The following is a 15,912-nucleotide window of genomic DNA, read 5'->3' on the forward strand; positions in this document are numbered from 1 at the left end:
AAGAAACTCCAGGAAAAACACAAAACTGTACCAGAAAATTGTGATTCAATATGAAGTAAACAAAAATGTGGCATGATTCTAATGATTGATATGTAAGGCAAGAGAAGTATTTTGTCTTAACATTTGAAATACTCTTTTTGGGAGCCTTATTTTCTTTCACTTATATTATGAAAAAATTCAAACACATGCAGAGGTAGAAGGAATAGCAAATTCAGTTGCATGTACCCATCGCTCAGCTTCAGTGGTTATTAAGGTCTGATCAATCTCAAAATCTAGTCAGTTTTGTCTTTTATAGTTGATTTGTCTGAATGAGGATCCGAACAAGGTCTGTGTATTGTATTTAGCTGCTGTGTCTTCTGTGCCTCCCATGGGTTACTCCGCTTTGGATAGCACCAGTTAAGGGACTGAAATGACATTTCCTTCTCTACTGATCCATCACCATCTAAAATCTGCAGGGGTTCTTTTGTTCTTCCTTTAAGGCCAAATCCTTTGTCTTAATCAATATCATCTCCTGAAATAACCATGGGGTTAACTTCAAGTTCATGCTGCCTCAAGCTCTCTCAAATCTTCAGTTTCTTTAGAGGCAGAAGAATTTCCAGGTGCTTTATCTTTAGGTTTTAAAGGACCTTTTCTTGGTGACCCAGTCCATGTAGAAATTTGGGATTCCTCATTCCAGCATAAACAGTGAGACAGGTGTCTACTGTCTAGCAGTCTTCTGGAGTTTTCTGTTTACCGAAGTTAATATTAAAAGCTCCCCGAATTAAACATGCTATGGATACTTGAGTGCCAGAGGAAATTAAAGAGACCAAACAATGCTCTAATTTATATATGGACTCCTCAGAAAATCAGAAAGTCTAGGTTAGGGGCCAAAAGGTTTTTGGAGCTGTAACCACAGAAGACGCCCCTAGGAATGAACCCAGGGGTCCCAGTTTTTGTCATAAGTTGCTCCCTTGACCTGGAGGATTGCCATCCTGCAACCTTGCACCTCCAGCCCAACCCAGCCTGCCTGGGTGCTGGACTTTACCCCTTCCCTCCCCTTTATTAGGTTGTTGATTCTAGGAAGGGCAGGAGGGATAGGTGGGGCTGGAACACAAGATGAAGGGAGTTTGGATCTCAGTTGCCCAAGACTTCTCAGTTACCAATAGGTTGGGCTAGTTTTGGACCCAGGTCAGTCTGGCTCCATATTTTACCCACTTCTTCTCCTTCCCCAATCCTAAAACACTTGGGAGCCTAAAGGAAAAGTCCTAATGGAACTTGGGTGTTCCCTGAGGGGTCCAAAGGAGATTTCCTGGAGTCAGAATGGCCAAGTTTCCTGAAGTTAAACAGTTGACACAGACAAATAACAGACACTCCCAGAAACATGAAACCAACAGCCAACGAACCGACCAACAGTCAACCAACGGATCTACAGCAGCACCAACAAAAAATGGTCTTTTCAACAGGTGAGGAAAAATTGGAGAATTATTCAAGTCAATTTCTTCACTCTTGGAGGTGGGGCTTAAACATTAACCAGCTAGTGTGTGTGTGTGTGTGTGTGTGTGTGTGCGCGCGCACCCGCGCGCACATGGAGGGGGCTGTCTATTTTGAATAACCCAGACACTGAGCCCCCACCCTCAAGGAAACTTCCAGAACATAATCTGCCTGTGAATGATGAAGCCCAGCTGGCAGGCAAGATTTTCATCATGTTCTCCTTGTCCATTCTCATTGCCAGTGCAAGATCAGGCACAACAGAAACATTCTATGGGTGAATTCCATTTCTGAAAATGAGCCCACTTTCTCTGCCACCTGATCATTCTTCCAGTATTCAGTGATTTTTTTAATTATTAGAAAAGAGAAAACTGTAGTCAGGGAAGGGAATTTACAGGGGAAATTATGCAGGTTGCTTTGTAGAAATATTTTTTAAATGCCTTCCTGGATAAAGTAGGGGAAACAGAGGGAGTAAACAAGCAGCCTTAGAAATCTGCTGAGGAAAAGGCTCTTCATTTCTGAAGGGTGTGTGGGACCCATGCAGACCATGTACTGTATTCAAGGATCTCTAAGGATTCATAGCCCAGAAGTTGGGAAGGGGGGCAGACGTTCACGTGGGTCATCAGGAGCATACCTTCAGGCTTCCAGGAATGGGTTCCTCATCATACATATTGAATAGTCCATTCAGTATGTACTAACTGAGCACCTATTATGCACCAGAACTTGTTTAAAGTACTGGGGATACTGGGCTTTACATTCTAGTTGGAAGAGCAGGAAAAAAAAAGTAAGTAAGATAAAATTAGAAATGCATTTACCCCTTGACCCAATAACCCCCCTTCTGGGACTGTAGCCTAGAGTTCTGCTGCACAGTACAATGTAGGCATGAGGTTATCCATTGCAGGACTGGTGGTGCTGGACACAACTTTGAATCTTAAACTGTGGGAACATATTATCCATTCAAACCAAAACAAAATAACTTTTAAATTTTAATGTACGTTTTATTAGATGGTAATAAATGTGTGATGGGGAAAAATAAAGTAGGGAAGGGGATTATAAATAAAAATATAAAAAATAAAAATATAGAAGGGAAGGGTAATGCAGGGAGGGATGCTCCTATTTTAAATTGATTGTCAGGGAAGGTCTAACAAGGAAGATAACATTTGAGTAACCTGCTCTCTCTCTCTCTCTCTCTGCCTGCCTCTCTGCCTACTTGTGATTTCTGTCAAATAAATAAATAAAATCTTAAAAAAAAAAAATCCTGAAGGAGATGAGGATGTATTAGGGAAGTGTTCCAGACAGAGGGAAGAGCAGGTGCAAAGGCCCTGGGGTGAGAGCCCATTTGGCATATCTGAAGAGCAGTAAGGAGGCCAGCTGGGTTGGAGTAGAGTGAGCAGGGGGCAGAGTGGGTGCCAGTGTTGCCACCCTAGGCACTCTGAGTCTGAGTGGCTGCAGCTGTGGGTCACCCATGACCCTTGGAGGCTCCCTTTTCATGCTGGCCTCCCCAGTTCATTCAAACATTTCCCCAAATGACACCTGGCCCTTCCCCGAATCTTCTCTGCCTGTGAATATTCATCCTGAGATGGAGGCCCAGAACTGTGCTGGCTTGTGTCCTTGGTGACCCCACTGCCACCTCCAGCCCACCTGCCCTCTCCGCAGTGCTACGGGTTGCCCACCGCTTCCTCCTGGGACCTCTCTTCTGTGTTGGCCCTCCAGACTCAAGCCCTATCTAGGCCTCTGACTGTTTCTTCAAAGTCCCCCTCACTGCCCCTGCTTACTGAGGTTCCCAGGCTCTGTCCCCACCCTCTTCTCTCTCTCCTACCAACTCTTGCCATCCTTCCCCAGGGCTTCTGAGTACATTTCTCTCTGGAGCCCAGATCCACAGTCCTCTCACTCCCTGGACCCCAGATGTCTCAGGCACCTTGAATTTTACCTACATCCAGAGTTGGGCTTACCACCCACTGATCACCCATCTGCCCCCCAGACCAGTTCGAGCTGGTCCTTTGGATGCCCTTCCTCTCCCAGACAGCACCAACCGTCCTCCCTGCCTGCACCTTCCATTTGTGGCCACCTGAGCAAGGACAAGCTCCTCCTGTTTCCCGCTGCCTCCCTAGCACCTTGCACACAGTGAGCTCTCCATAAGTAAACTTTAGTAAATGACCGGACAGTCTCATCCACTGTTTCTGGGTTCTGAATCTGCTCCCCTCTCACAGTGACCCCTCCCAGGCTCAGTGGCCACCCCGCAGACCCCCACCTCTTCAATCCCGGGGCAGTGGGGGAGACCCTGTTTTGTCTGGTGCGCTGAGGCAAGGGCTCTCAGCAGAGGGTGATCCCTCCCTCCCCACCCCCAGGGCGCCTGATCAAATGCATGCCACCAGTTTAGTGTGAGTTCTAGATAAACAAGTAGTTTTTCCGTGTAGCTATGTCCCCTACACTGTGTGTCTTTCTTATATACTTATAATAGAAAGTTATTTCTTGCTTATCTGGAATCCAGCTTCCGTGGGGCAATCCTTTATTTCTGTTAGCTAAATCTGGCAGCCATATCCCTAGGTGACATTTGGCAAAGTCAGAAGACATTTTTGGTTGTCTCAGCTGGAGGGGTGGTACTACTGGTCTTTGGTGGGCAGAGGTCAGGGAGCTGTTAAACACCCTCCAGTGCATAGGAGAGTTCCCCACAACCAAGAATTATCCAGACCAAAGTGCACCTCTCCCTAGGCATACCCAGGGCACACAGAACTCCCGCCCCACCTCCACCCCTAACCACCCGCCTTGCCCCCACATCCCCAGACCATTAAAAGACGTGGAGAGAGACTCATGGTCCTGTCTCACAACCAATGCCAAGTTACAAAGTTAATGGGAAAAACAGGATATGAAATCGTGTTCTCTCTCAGCACTGCGCAGGCGGATCTAGGCACCAAAAAATTCAATGAAGGGAAAATGTAAAATGTCAAGGTGGTTACCTCAGGCCATAGAAATATTTCTTCCTCTCTCCTTTTCTCTTTTTCCTTTCCCACACGTCTCTAGAGAATCATGTTTGTAAAATACTTAACAGTTTTTAAACTTTTCATTCCTTAAATAATGCATGAGAACCTTCTCCTTGTATTAGAAGACACGGGGAAGAGTACAGCAAGGCCAGTGTCCTCGGACCAGCGCCTCCGGTCTGGGCCCAAGGCCTCTGGGGACAACTGTTCCTGCAGGGCTAAGGCGGAGCCTTAGAATCAGGAGGGACCTGATTCTGACTCTGGTCTTGAACTGGCATTGAAAAATACATCCTACTAGGTACTGCCAGATTGTTTTAGAGGTAGCTGTGTCCTTTAACTCTGCCACCAACAGGATCGGACAGAGTCAGTGTGAGCCAGCACTTGACCCCAGACTTGAAAATCCTGGCCAGGGGCGCCTGGGTGACTCAGTCTAAGCGTCTGCCGTAGTCTCAGGTCATGATCCCCAGGGTCCTGGGATGGAGTTCCATGTTGGGCTCTCTGATCAGCGGGGAGCCTGCTTCTCCTGCCTGCCACTCCCCCTGGTTTTACTCACTCTCTGTCTCTGACAAATAAATAAATAAAATCTTAGAAAAAGAAAGAAAGTAAGTAAGTAAGTGCTGGCCAATCTGATGGGTGAAAAGTATAATCTCATTGTTTTACTTTGCACTTCCCTTATTACAACTATTTTTTTCAGTTTTTTTTTTTTTTTAAGATTTTATTTATTTATTTGACAGAGAGAGATCACAAGTAGGCAGAGAGGCAGGCAGAGAGAGAGGAGGAAGCAGGCTCCCTGCTGAGCAGAGAGCCCGATGCGGGACTCGATCCTAGGACCCTGAGATCATGACCTGAGACGAAGGCAGCGGCTTAACCCCCTGAGCCACCCAGGCACCCTATTTTTTTCAGTTTTATCGAGATAAAATCACCATATAACACTGTGTAAATTTAAGGTGTACAGTGTAATGATTTGATACACACATATGTTGGGAAGTGATCACCACTCTAAGGTTAGTTAACAATCCATCACTCACATAGCTACCTACCCTGTGAGTGTGGATGTGTGTGATGAGAACTTCTAAGATCTGTGCTGAGCAATTTGCAAGTGTGCCACACAGTATCGTTAGCTACAGTCACCGCGGTGAACGTGATCATCTTATAACTGAGGGTTTGGCCACCTTCACCCACTTCCTCCACCCCTGAGCTTCTGACAACCACCAATCTACTCTCCACTTCTACGAGTTCGGGGTGCTTTCTTTTTCCTTTTTTTAAAGATCCTACATATAAGATCACACACTAGGGGCACCTGGCTGGCTCATTTAGTAGAGCTTGTGACTCTAGATCTAGGGGTTGTGAGTTCGAGCCCCACGTTGGGTGTAGAGATGACTTAAATATAATATATTTATTTTTTAAAAAGATTTTATTGATTTATTGGACAGAGAGAGCACAAGCAGGGGGAGAGACAGAGGGAGAAGCAGACTTCCCACTGAGCAGGAAACCCAATGCAGGGCTCAATCTCAGGACCCTGGGATCCCAGGATGCTTAACTGACTGAGCCACCCAGGCGCCGCAAAAAATATAATCTTCAGAAGAAAAAAAGATCTAAGATCACACAATATTTTTTCCCTCTGACCTCCTTCACTTAGTATAATGCCTGCAAGTTCGATCCGTGTTGCAAATGGTAGCATTTCCTTCCCTTGGTTGAAATGTATATACATTTCCTTATCCATTCATTCATCAGCCACCACTTGGGTTGGTTCCATGGCTTGGCTATTGTAAATAAAGTTGCAATAAACATGGGCTAAGGATATCTCCTTGAGACAGTGACTTCACTTCCTTTGGATCTATTTCCAGCAGTGGTTCCCTTTTCTCCACATCCTTGCCAGCATGTATTTCTTGTCTTTTTGATAATAGCCATTCTAACAGGTGTGAGGTGATGCTTTTGTCTCGTTGTGGTTTCAATTTGCATTCCTCTGATGATGCACGATGCTGAGCATCTTTTCATGTGTCCATTGGCCATTTGTTTATCACCTTGAAAAAATGTTACAACTGAGACTGGATATCTTCAGGTGTTCCTCTTTATGTTTAAATTAATGAAAAATTTAATCAATATGCATGCACATCTTACGACATACAGAAAGGGTGGTTCGTGAAAAGCCAACCTCCTTTCCATGTCTGAAGCCTTGCTTTGCAGTCTCCTGTCCAGAGACCACATCCAGAAGCAGTGTCTGGGATTTCCTTCCAGAGATATTCAGTGCAAGTGTAATTGCTCACATATATAACCTTCTTCTCTAGTTTCTGCACAAAACATAACATTTTTCCATACTGTTCTGCACTTGGCTCTTTCCTTTTTTAATCTGGAAAGTGATTCATTCCCCTACACATAGAGCCATTTCATTCTTGTTCATGATTTCATAGTAGCCCATCTGATGGATAGATTACAACTCATTTAAACAATCCCATAGTGCTGGGGGCGCCTGGGTGGCTCAGCCGGTAAGCGTCTACTTTGGGCTTGGGTCCTCAACCTGGAGTTCTGGGATCCAGTCCCGTGTTGGGCTCCGTGCTCAGCAGGGAGTCTGCTTCTCCCTCTGCCTCTACCTGCGCCCCACCCCCACCCCTGCTGCTTGTGCTTATTCTCTTTCTCTCTCAAATAAACAAATAAAATCTTGAAACAGTTTCCTAGTGTTGGACACTTTGGGGGAATCCACTCTTCTGCTACAATGCATGTTCTTGTGCATAGGCAGTTTTTCACTTAGAGGAATATATTTGTAGATAATTTGCCAGAAATGGAATAGTAAGGTCACAGGGCAAGTTTAAAGCATTTATGTTTGTAACCAAATTGTGTGCTGTCTCAGTTTGCTGATTATGTCATTTCTTGATTGTAAAGAAACTTATTTTTTAATTCACAGAAAAAATGTAGCATAATCGTTGTCTCTGATGATAAGAAACCATGATTTATAAAACATAAACTGCATGTCAGGAACTTGACACCTAGTGCTAAAAGCGCTAGAGACCTAGCAAGAACAGTGAGGTAAGCCTTTTGTTTAAGTCACCCATGATGTAAGGAGCAGAGCCAGAAATCAAACCTTGGCCTGTCCTGCTCCCTCCCCCAGGCCTGGACCCTGGAATGAGGAACTACTTTCTAGCATGGCTCACAGTGATGTCATGTGACAGGTGTCCAGCGGGAGGCCTGAACCCTGCGACTGGGAACATAGATCCAGGAACACAGGACAGGTCATGGGGGGTGGGGGTGCAGAAGGAATAAATTTGCTGATGAAAAGTAAAAAGGATGGCCTAAGCTCAGTCTCTGGGGCCACACCATCTGGATTTGAATCTTCTGTCACTTCCTAGCTCTGTGACCTCTCTTTTCATATGCAAAATATAAACTCTGATTCATACTTGTTGTGAAAATTCAATGCCTTAAAGAATGTTAAAAAAAAAAAAAGAAAGAAAGAAAGGGGGGTGCCTGGGTGGCTCAGTAGGTTAAGCCTCTACCTTTGGCTCAGGTCATGATCTCAAGGTCCTGGGTTTGAGCCCCACATTGGGTTCTCTGCTCAGCAGGGACTCTGCTTCCTCCTCTCTGTCTCTCTGCATACTTCTGATCTCTATCTGTCCAATAAATAAACAAAATCTTTAAAAAAAAAAAAAAGGAAAGAACAAAAACACCTGAAAATTTGCAGGCATTTGAAAGCATTAGCCATGTATTAGCAAAGAACTAAATTGTGTTTAAAGGTATTTTAATTGGTAATCTTTGCCTTTGTGTTGTTTACAAATTTTATTTGGGTCCCACTGGCATTGATGGGATCCATTTAGCCCAAGGGGACGGGAGGTAACGTCATAATGTCCCGGTTTGCAGGGACCACATGTAAGGGTTTGATCAGAGCATTGCCAGGCCCATCTGGCAGCACAGCAGCTGAGAGAGTTCCCAGAAGTTTAAATATTTTGCCAAAAAATAATTGTTTAAAAGTGTTGAAATGCTGTCATGCCAACGGAGTTTTCTCGAAGTTAACACTGATTTAGCTCTTACTATGTGCCAAGCACTGTTAGAAGTCTCTCGTGGAATCCTCACAGCTAGCCTAGTGGGGAAGTATTCTTATTATCCCCGTTTGAAAGGTGAGGAAACCCTGACAGAGCTTTAAGCCATTTGCCCAAGGCCATCCCATCTGATATGTGCGCCAGGCTCCAGGAGACCAGAGCCTGTTCTCCTCTCTGAGCATCTGCCTCTCTCAATGGGCAACTGGATCAAGAATCAAGTTGTTGGGGCGCCTGGGTGGCTCAGTGGGTTAAGCCGCTGCCTTCGGCTCAGGTCATGATCTCGGGGTCCTGGGATCGAGTCCCGCATCGGGCTCTCTGCTCAGCAGGGAGCCTGCTTCCCTCTCTCTCTCTGCCTGCCTCTCCATCTACTTGTGATTTCTCTCTGTCAAATAAATAAATAAAATCTTTAAAAAAAAAAAAAAAAAGAATCAAGTTGTTGTCCTCTCAATCACAGCGCTCTTTTGAAATGAAATCTATCGAAACCCTCACACCTCCCCAAGCCTGAACAGCTCTGATGTCAGACCAGAGGGGACGGGGAGCCATGGAGGGTTCCTAACCTGGGGCATGACACATTAACTTACATTTTAGGAAGGAGCAAGAATGCCCCTGACAGGTGAGGAGAGAGAGACCACTGTGCCCTAGGGAAAATATTTGTGGCAGGTGTGTGAGGGGAGGGAGGGGGATGGGGCAGGGGCTCTAGGTCAAAGCTGTGTGCAGAGCCAGGTAAGGTCCTTGGACTGTCCTCTCTGGGACTACTGGAATCCTCCTAAGGCCCTTATCCAGCAAGAGGTACTTCAGTGATGTAAATTAAATGTCTATAGTCACAAGGGGCGATTGAAGCCTTGAAATGCAGCTTTTTGAAATTGACAAGTGCCGCAAATAGAAAATACATGTTGGATTTCAAAGGCTTAATGAAAAAAGCAAAACATCTCGATAACTTTCATATGAATTACATGTTGAAGTGATAACATTTTTGGATAGGTGGGGTAAATTAAATATTAAAATTAACATCAACTGTTTCTCCTCCCTTCTGAGTGGCTACCAGCAAACTTGAAATTATGTCTGCGCTCACATTACATTTCTGCTGGACAGGGCTGTGCATAGCCTTCCTCCAGGCACCTGCCTCTCTTGCCCTTCACGAGAAGTTGTGGAGGTGTCTGGTGAGGACTGGGCAGGCAGAGGCGCACACCACCGCGCTCGTTAATCTGACACGCGGTCAAAGGCTGAGGCCACCCTTGACCTGTCTGGGTCCGCTGTGCTCTGCCGCCCTCTACTGGCTGCTCTTCCAAGCTGTCCTGCTCTTCAATGACCTTTCATAGTTGGAGGTGGGACTGGACTTGGTATCTTGAAATACCTTGTGGTCCCAAACCATTTATCGCATTCACGTACTATCCTGTTTTGATTTTAGTCTTGATTTTAATTCAAAGTCACTTTACCTAAAGAATTTAAGAAATGTCCTGTTCCCCAGTTACAATCTTTTCTACGGGTCTCAATACAATTAAGGTGTCTCAGGTAAGTTCTTCTCCAACTGTGGCTTCTGGATGGGGGAAAATTATTGATATTGTGTAACCCTTTAAATTCCTGGATGTTAATATGTAATTTTCTTGAGGGGGGGGTATATTTCCAGGCTGGTCTTAGAAGACCTTGGTTGGTAAAATGGGTTAATATTATAGTAAGCAGGTTAAACTGCATCATGGGAATTATGGGGCAAAAATGTATAATGTATATAAAGTACTTAGCATAGTGCTTGGTACATTATAAGCTCTCAATATGTTCAGCTATTAGTATATAAAATTGCTTGCTGTTTACATAAGCGGAAGTCTTTTACAAGTGTTGTGGCTAGAACCTTGTACCCTGCAGGCTAGGACTTTGGTTCAGACCCTTCTTTTTTTTCTCTTCTTTTTTTTTTTTTTGCAGGCCCTTTTTGATGAGTAAACAAGGGGTCATGGGAAGGAAGGATTTCAGCAGATCCCTAAGCTAGGAAAACACCCAGCTGGTATGGGGTCTTCCTGGAAAACCACCTAAATCAAACCCAAGTCAGCTTGCCAACGAGGGCAAGGAGTGTTAGTGGGAAGGGTCATGGATCCAATCCAAGGGAGCTCTGGATTTGTCAGGGGGCATGAAGGCATTCTCGGGGTTATGCACAATAAAAACGTAAGTTTAAGGAGAGACTGAAATAATATAAAAGGTGCAGCTGTTTGAGAAAAGTGTGTTTGTGTATTTTGTTTTAAAGATTTTTTATTTATTTGTTTGACAGAGAGAGACACAGTGAGAGAGGGAACACAAGCGGGAGAGTGGGAGAGGGAGAAGCAGGCTTCCCACCCAGCAGAGAGCCCAACGCAGGGCTCCATCCCAGGACCCCGGGATCACAACACGAGCCGAAGGCAGGTGCCTAACGAGTGAGCTACCCAGGCACCCTGTGTTTGTGTATTTTTAAAGTGGATAATTGTGGGTATCAAATCATTGTGGCATTTATCTTCCTATGGATACATTTAAAACAATGACTGCTATATTTTAAGGTGTTGACATGATGAGAGTGCTGGAAATTATACCAACTTCTGGTGAAAACTTCTACCTATGTTAAAGTTCTACGCAACTCGAAATGTACAAAGGAAAACCGCATCCTTTAAATTCTTGTAGGGAGGATGGGAGCGCACAATTTTGAAGACCGGGTCTAGGCTGCACACTCAGGAGTGGAATGGCTGAGGTTTGTGGATGTACAATCCAGGTTCCTCGAGGGTACTGAACTTTCCAAAGCAGCTGGACTAATTGACATCCCCCACCCCGACCCTCCTCCCCTTTCCCTGGCTGGCCCCTAGCAATGGAGATGAATCCTATTGCTGAGACTCCTCCCCCATGCTCCATGACTGTGTGGAGGTCTGCAACATTCTGGAAGCTGCTATGTCCATGTCTTTCTGGGAAAGTACAAGGCTAAGTGGAGGTGACTTGCTGCCAGAACTCCAGGGCTCCTGAGCCTGTCAGATCAGGGTCTGGAGAACTAGATCAGAAGGTTCTAATGGCTTCTCTCTACAAAAGCCCAGAGTAGGCACCTCATAGAAGGAGTCCTCTCTGCTCACAGCCAGCCGTGTCATACCCTAGGCCTGGCTCCTGCCCCTGAGCCTTGATGGCTACAAGCCGGCTCCTGGCTCCTGCCTTCCTCCTTTGTCTCCAAGCTAACTAGCCACCTGTTCGCACAGCCTTGGTGTGGGCAGGAAATGGGGCTGTTGGTAGCACTGGCTTGTTACCATCTCATTCCTTTCCTCCCGTCACTCCAAATGGAGTCACAGTAAATTTTGATGTGTGGGTTTCACTAGTCAAATCTGGGGGAGCCAGCCTCCTGCCTCTTGTTTGGGGAGCACGCCCACCTAAAGCTGTGTGCTTTCGTACATTCTCAGCCCCTGGAATTTGACTACCAAAGATGCCCATTTGGTTAGCGTATCAGTTGAAGGGTAAGGAGTACCCGCTGGGAAGAGCAACCGGCCCCACTCCTTTGTGGGAAAGAGGTCTACCAAAGTGATGTAGTTACAGACTGTAGCCGCCAGAGGGCAAAGTAAGCAAAGCTTTGGGAGAGCCAATTTGGGAATGGTGGAATTTCCACTTTCTGAAGTCAGACTAGAGAGGGTCTCTGGGTACTTCGTGTTTCACCTTCTTGAACTGGATTTGGTAAACCCTCTCAGGAAGGGTTTAGCCGGCCTTCCTTACCTGCCCGCCACGTCCTTCCTGGTCCCTGTTACAGCTGTTCTTGGGCCCCACCTCTCCAGACCTGACACTGGTCCCAGGCCATCAGAGGAAGCCTGATGGGTTGAGGCTCTCGTGGCTTTTTTCTGTCCCATGGCTATATCTTTCTGCTTCAGCAGTTTTTGTTTTCTTTTGTTTAGTTTTTTTTTTAAATATTTTATTTATTTATTTGACAGGCAGAGATCACAAGTAGGCAGAGAGGCAGGCAGAGAGAGAGAGGAGGAAGCAGGCTCCCCGCTGAGCAGAGAGCCCGGGATCATGACCTGAGCCGAAGGCAGAGGCTCTAACCCACTGAGCCACCCAGGCACCCCTTTTGTTTTGTTTTTTAATTTAATGCTTCAGCAGTCTTGTCTTTGGCCCAATTATTTCCACATCTTCCCTTTAAGGGACTTTTTTCTCCACCCTATATATTACAGTAGTATGGTCCTTTTACCAGTAGTCAAATTGTGTGAGAAAGAAAAGTACCAGTGTGGGGGCGCCTGGGTGGCCTGGTTTGTTGAGCTCCCAACTCTCGGTTTCAGTTCAGGTGATGATCTCAGGGTCTTGGGATCAAGCCGGCATCTGGCTCCCTTCATAGCGTGGAGCCCTTTTGAGATTCTTTCCCTTTGCCCCCTCCCTCTCTTCCCCAACTTGCGCAAGCACAGACTCTCTTTCTCTCTCTCTATTTCTCTCTCAAATAAATAAGTCTCTAAAAAAAGAAAAGAAAGGTGCTAGTGTGTTCTGGTCTTCCACAAAGATCAACCGAGTGAGCCCACCTGTTAGTGTTGGGAAGCATTCAGCGAGAGAACTCCCCTTACCCAAAAACATGGAAGATGGAGGCAAACCTAAATGCCAAGTTATCTGTGCTAAAAGCAATGCTACTCTGCCCCATGTAACAGACAGTTTCCATGTGCTGGCAACTATATTGAGTGTTTTAAGCTACCATTTAATGGGATCACAGAAATCCTATGAGGGCAGTGATTGTTTCTCCTCTTTCCAGATGAAGAATCTGAGCTTCAGGAAGGTTAAGCAGGTTTGCCTGAGATCACAAAGCTGGTAAGTGGCAGAATTGGAAAATGAAACCGATGGGGCTGGCTTCATTATTTCCCCAGTGCCCCCTCACCTCCGATCCAGCTTACATTCCCTCCTGATGTGGCACAAGCATCCTTCTTGGCACCTGTGCTTCATGAGGACACCGTGTGTGTGACATTGCAAATGCCCATCTGTCCATCACAATCTATCCCACCGCCTAAGGAAAGATCTGAGGAAATGTGCCCCAATATGTTTATACTGCTTAACTAGAGCACTGTTTTTATATTCTTGATTCTTTTCCAAGTTTTTTACTAATGTATTTTACTTTTTGAATCAGAAAACTATTTTCAGCATGGGGGAGGTCCTTCTTCTGCCCCCAGAGGCTTCAGCCCATTCATTCTGCCTGAGGTGTCTCTTGGTCCAGCAAACACCTGAGTGTCTTGTGAGCCTTAGTGCAAGGACTGGGTCTCTGTGACATCCTTTCAAACACTCTGCCCCCTCAGTACTCTATGGTCCCCATGATCTGGTATGATGCTTATTATCTGTAACCCCCACCTCACCTACAGATTTGAGCAGGGGTTCAGTTAGATTCATCAGTTTCCCCAGGACTTGGCAAAAGCTGCAGATCCATATACTAGCTAAAGCTAATTGAGCACTTACTATGTTTTAGGTGCTTTATTCTGTGCTAAGCATTTTGCCTCTATTAATTCATTTAATCTCACAACTGTCCCATGAGGTAGGTTTACTACTATTTTCATTCATTTTTTAAAAGATTTTTATTTATTTATTTGGCAGAGAGAGAGCTACAGCAGGAACACAAACAAGGGGAGTGGGAGAGGGAGGAGCAGGCTTCCCGCCAAGCAGGGACCCCAACATGGGGTTCGATCTCAGGACCCTGGGATCATGACCTGAGCTAAAGGCAGATGCTTAATGACTGAGCCACCCAGGCACCCCTATTTTTCATTCATTTTACAGATGAGGAAATTTATGCAGAGCTAACTAGCTGGAGGTCATGGAGCTAGAAAATAACCATACCAGGGATGTGTACCCAGGCTGTCTGGCTCCAATCCATGACCTTAAACATTATGCTATACTGAAAAGATGCTTGGGAAAGTTTTGCTGGATTAGGAAACCTGGAATTTCTCCAAAGTGTCATTCCATGTGAAAAGTGTTTTGACTGACCCCAAAGACAGGGGTTTAACTCCATACCCCAACCTCCCCTGTGGCTCTAGTGACCACACAGGCAGTTTGTTCAGAAAAACGTGAACAAAATAAAATGATTGCTCTCACTGAGCTCACTGAGTTCACCCCTATTCATTCCCTGGACCCCACAGGCCATAGAAGAGGAAGGACGTGTGAATGTGGAAGATGGGTTGTGATGGTCTGACTTTCCTGGCCTGAGGACAGCAGCAACAATCCTGAATTCCTCTGGATGGGTCTCTTCCACCCGTCTGGAGTGGATCTGGGACAGAATGAGGTCCTAGGATCTCAACCGAGCATGATGAAATTTAACTCTGAGTTTCCCAAGGCCCCCAGACAAACAGAGAAACAAGACCAGTATGTAACACTCCACGTGAGCTATCTTCGGTTCATTAAGTCCATGAGCAGTTACTGATTACCATGCTCTGCTGATCTCTGAGCCCAATCCCAAGGAAACAAGAAGTCAGGCACCATGGATCTCTGCAGTCAAAAGGACTTCAGCAGCACTGTCCAGAGGAAATGTAAGAACCACAAATGGAAGCCACATATGGGATTCTAGTTTTTCTAACAGCCACATGAAAAAAAACACCAAAAGAAACAGATGAACTTATTTTAATAGCCTGTTTTAACTCAATATACATAAAATGTTATTGTCTCAACATGTAATCAATATAAAACTGATTAAGAAAATGTTCTTTTTTTTTTTAATACTTTGAAATCTGGTGTTTATTGTATCCTTCCAACACTTTCCATTCTGACCAGTCACAAGTCCAGTGCTCGGTAGCCCTGTGAGGTCCGTGGCTACTGTATGGGACAGTATGGATTTATAATCTAAGAAAATAAACTTTTCTTTTTCTTCAGCTTTCAGAAGAAAGGGTTATGGCGTTTGGTGCTGGAGGCTGGGACATTCACATTGTTTCACAAGTGATCCCTTGCATTTCTTTTTCTTTTCAATTTGTTTTTAAGTTCACAAGTAGTGAATAAATTTTTATTATAAGGGAAGCAATCAAGTAAGTTGCCCCTTAACCCTCCCTCAATACTGTTCCATTCCCAGAAGTAGCTTATCTATCCCTTGGCTATAGATTCTTCTATGTTTTTACATGCATGTATGTCTTATTTTATTGTGCAAAAATATCACACAGTCCATATTGTTCTGCAACTTGGTTTTCTGACATAGCAGTATTTCTCAGTGCTCTTTTCACGTTCATATGTTGAATCACCTCATTCTCTTCAATGACTGCATGATATCCCATGGCCATTTCTCTGTTGAATGGCTTTTGGCTGTTTCTAATGTGTTTTTTTCATTATTAGTAATACAGCTATCATGAGCATTCCTGCCCTTTCATCCTTGTACATTGGTGTAGGTGTTTTTCTGGAGGAGATAAAAAGGAGTGTATTTGCTGGGAAATCCACATCTTAAGTGACAGCAGGTACCATCAAGCTGCCCTCCCCAAAGAAGTTCAATTCATACCCCTTCCCCCCCCTCCCCC

The 15,912-nt window shown here is 45.1% G+C and overlaps 1 long non-coding RNA gene across 1 annotated transcript; it reads left to right on the top strand.

The window, feature by feature from the left end:
* The first annotated feature begins 1,082 nt into the window (after positions 1-1,082).
* LOC101685345 lies at positions 1,083-15,282 on the top strand. The gene is made up of 4 exons (XR_006604222.1): positions 1,083-1,442; positions 11,114-11,180; positions 13,191-13,246; positions 14,557-15,282. It is a non-coding gene; the product is annotated as an uncharacterized LOC101685345 (long non-coding RNA).
* The last annotated feature ends 630 nt before the right edge of the window (positions 15,283-15,912 follow it).

Source organism: Mustela putorius, unplaced genomic scaffold, assembly GCF_011764305.1.
Source record: "Mustela putorius furo isolate JIRA1106 unplaced genomic scaffold, ASM1176430v1.1 tig00003987_pilon_pilon_pilon, whole genome shotgun sequence".
NCBI classification, from domain to species: Eukaryota; Metazoa; Chordata; class Mammalia; order Carnivora; family Mustelidae; genus Mustela; species Mustela putorius.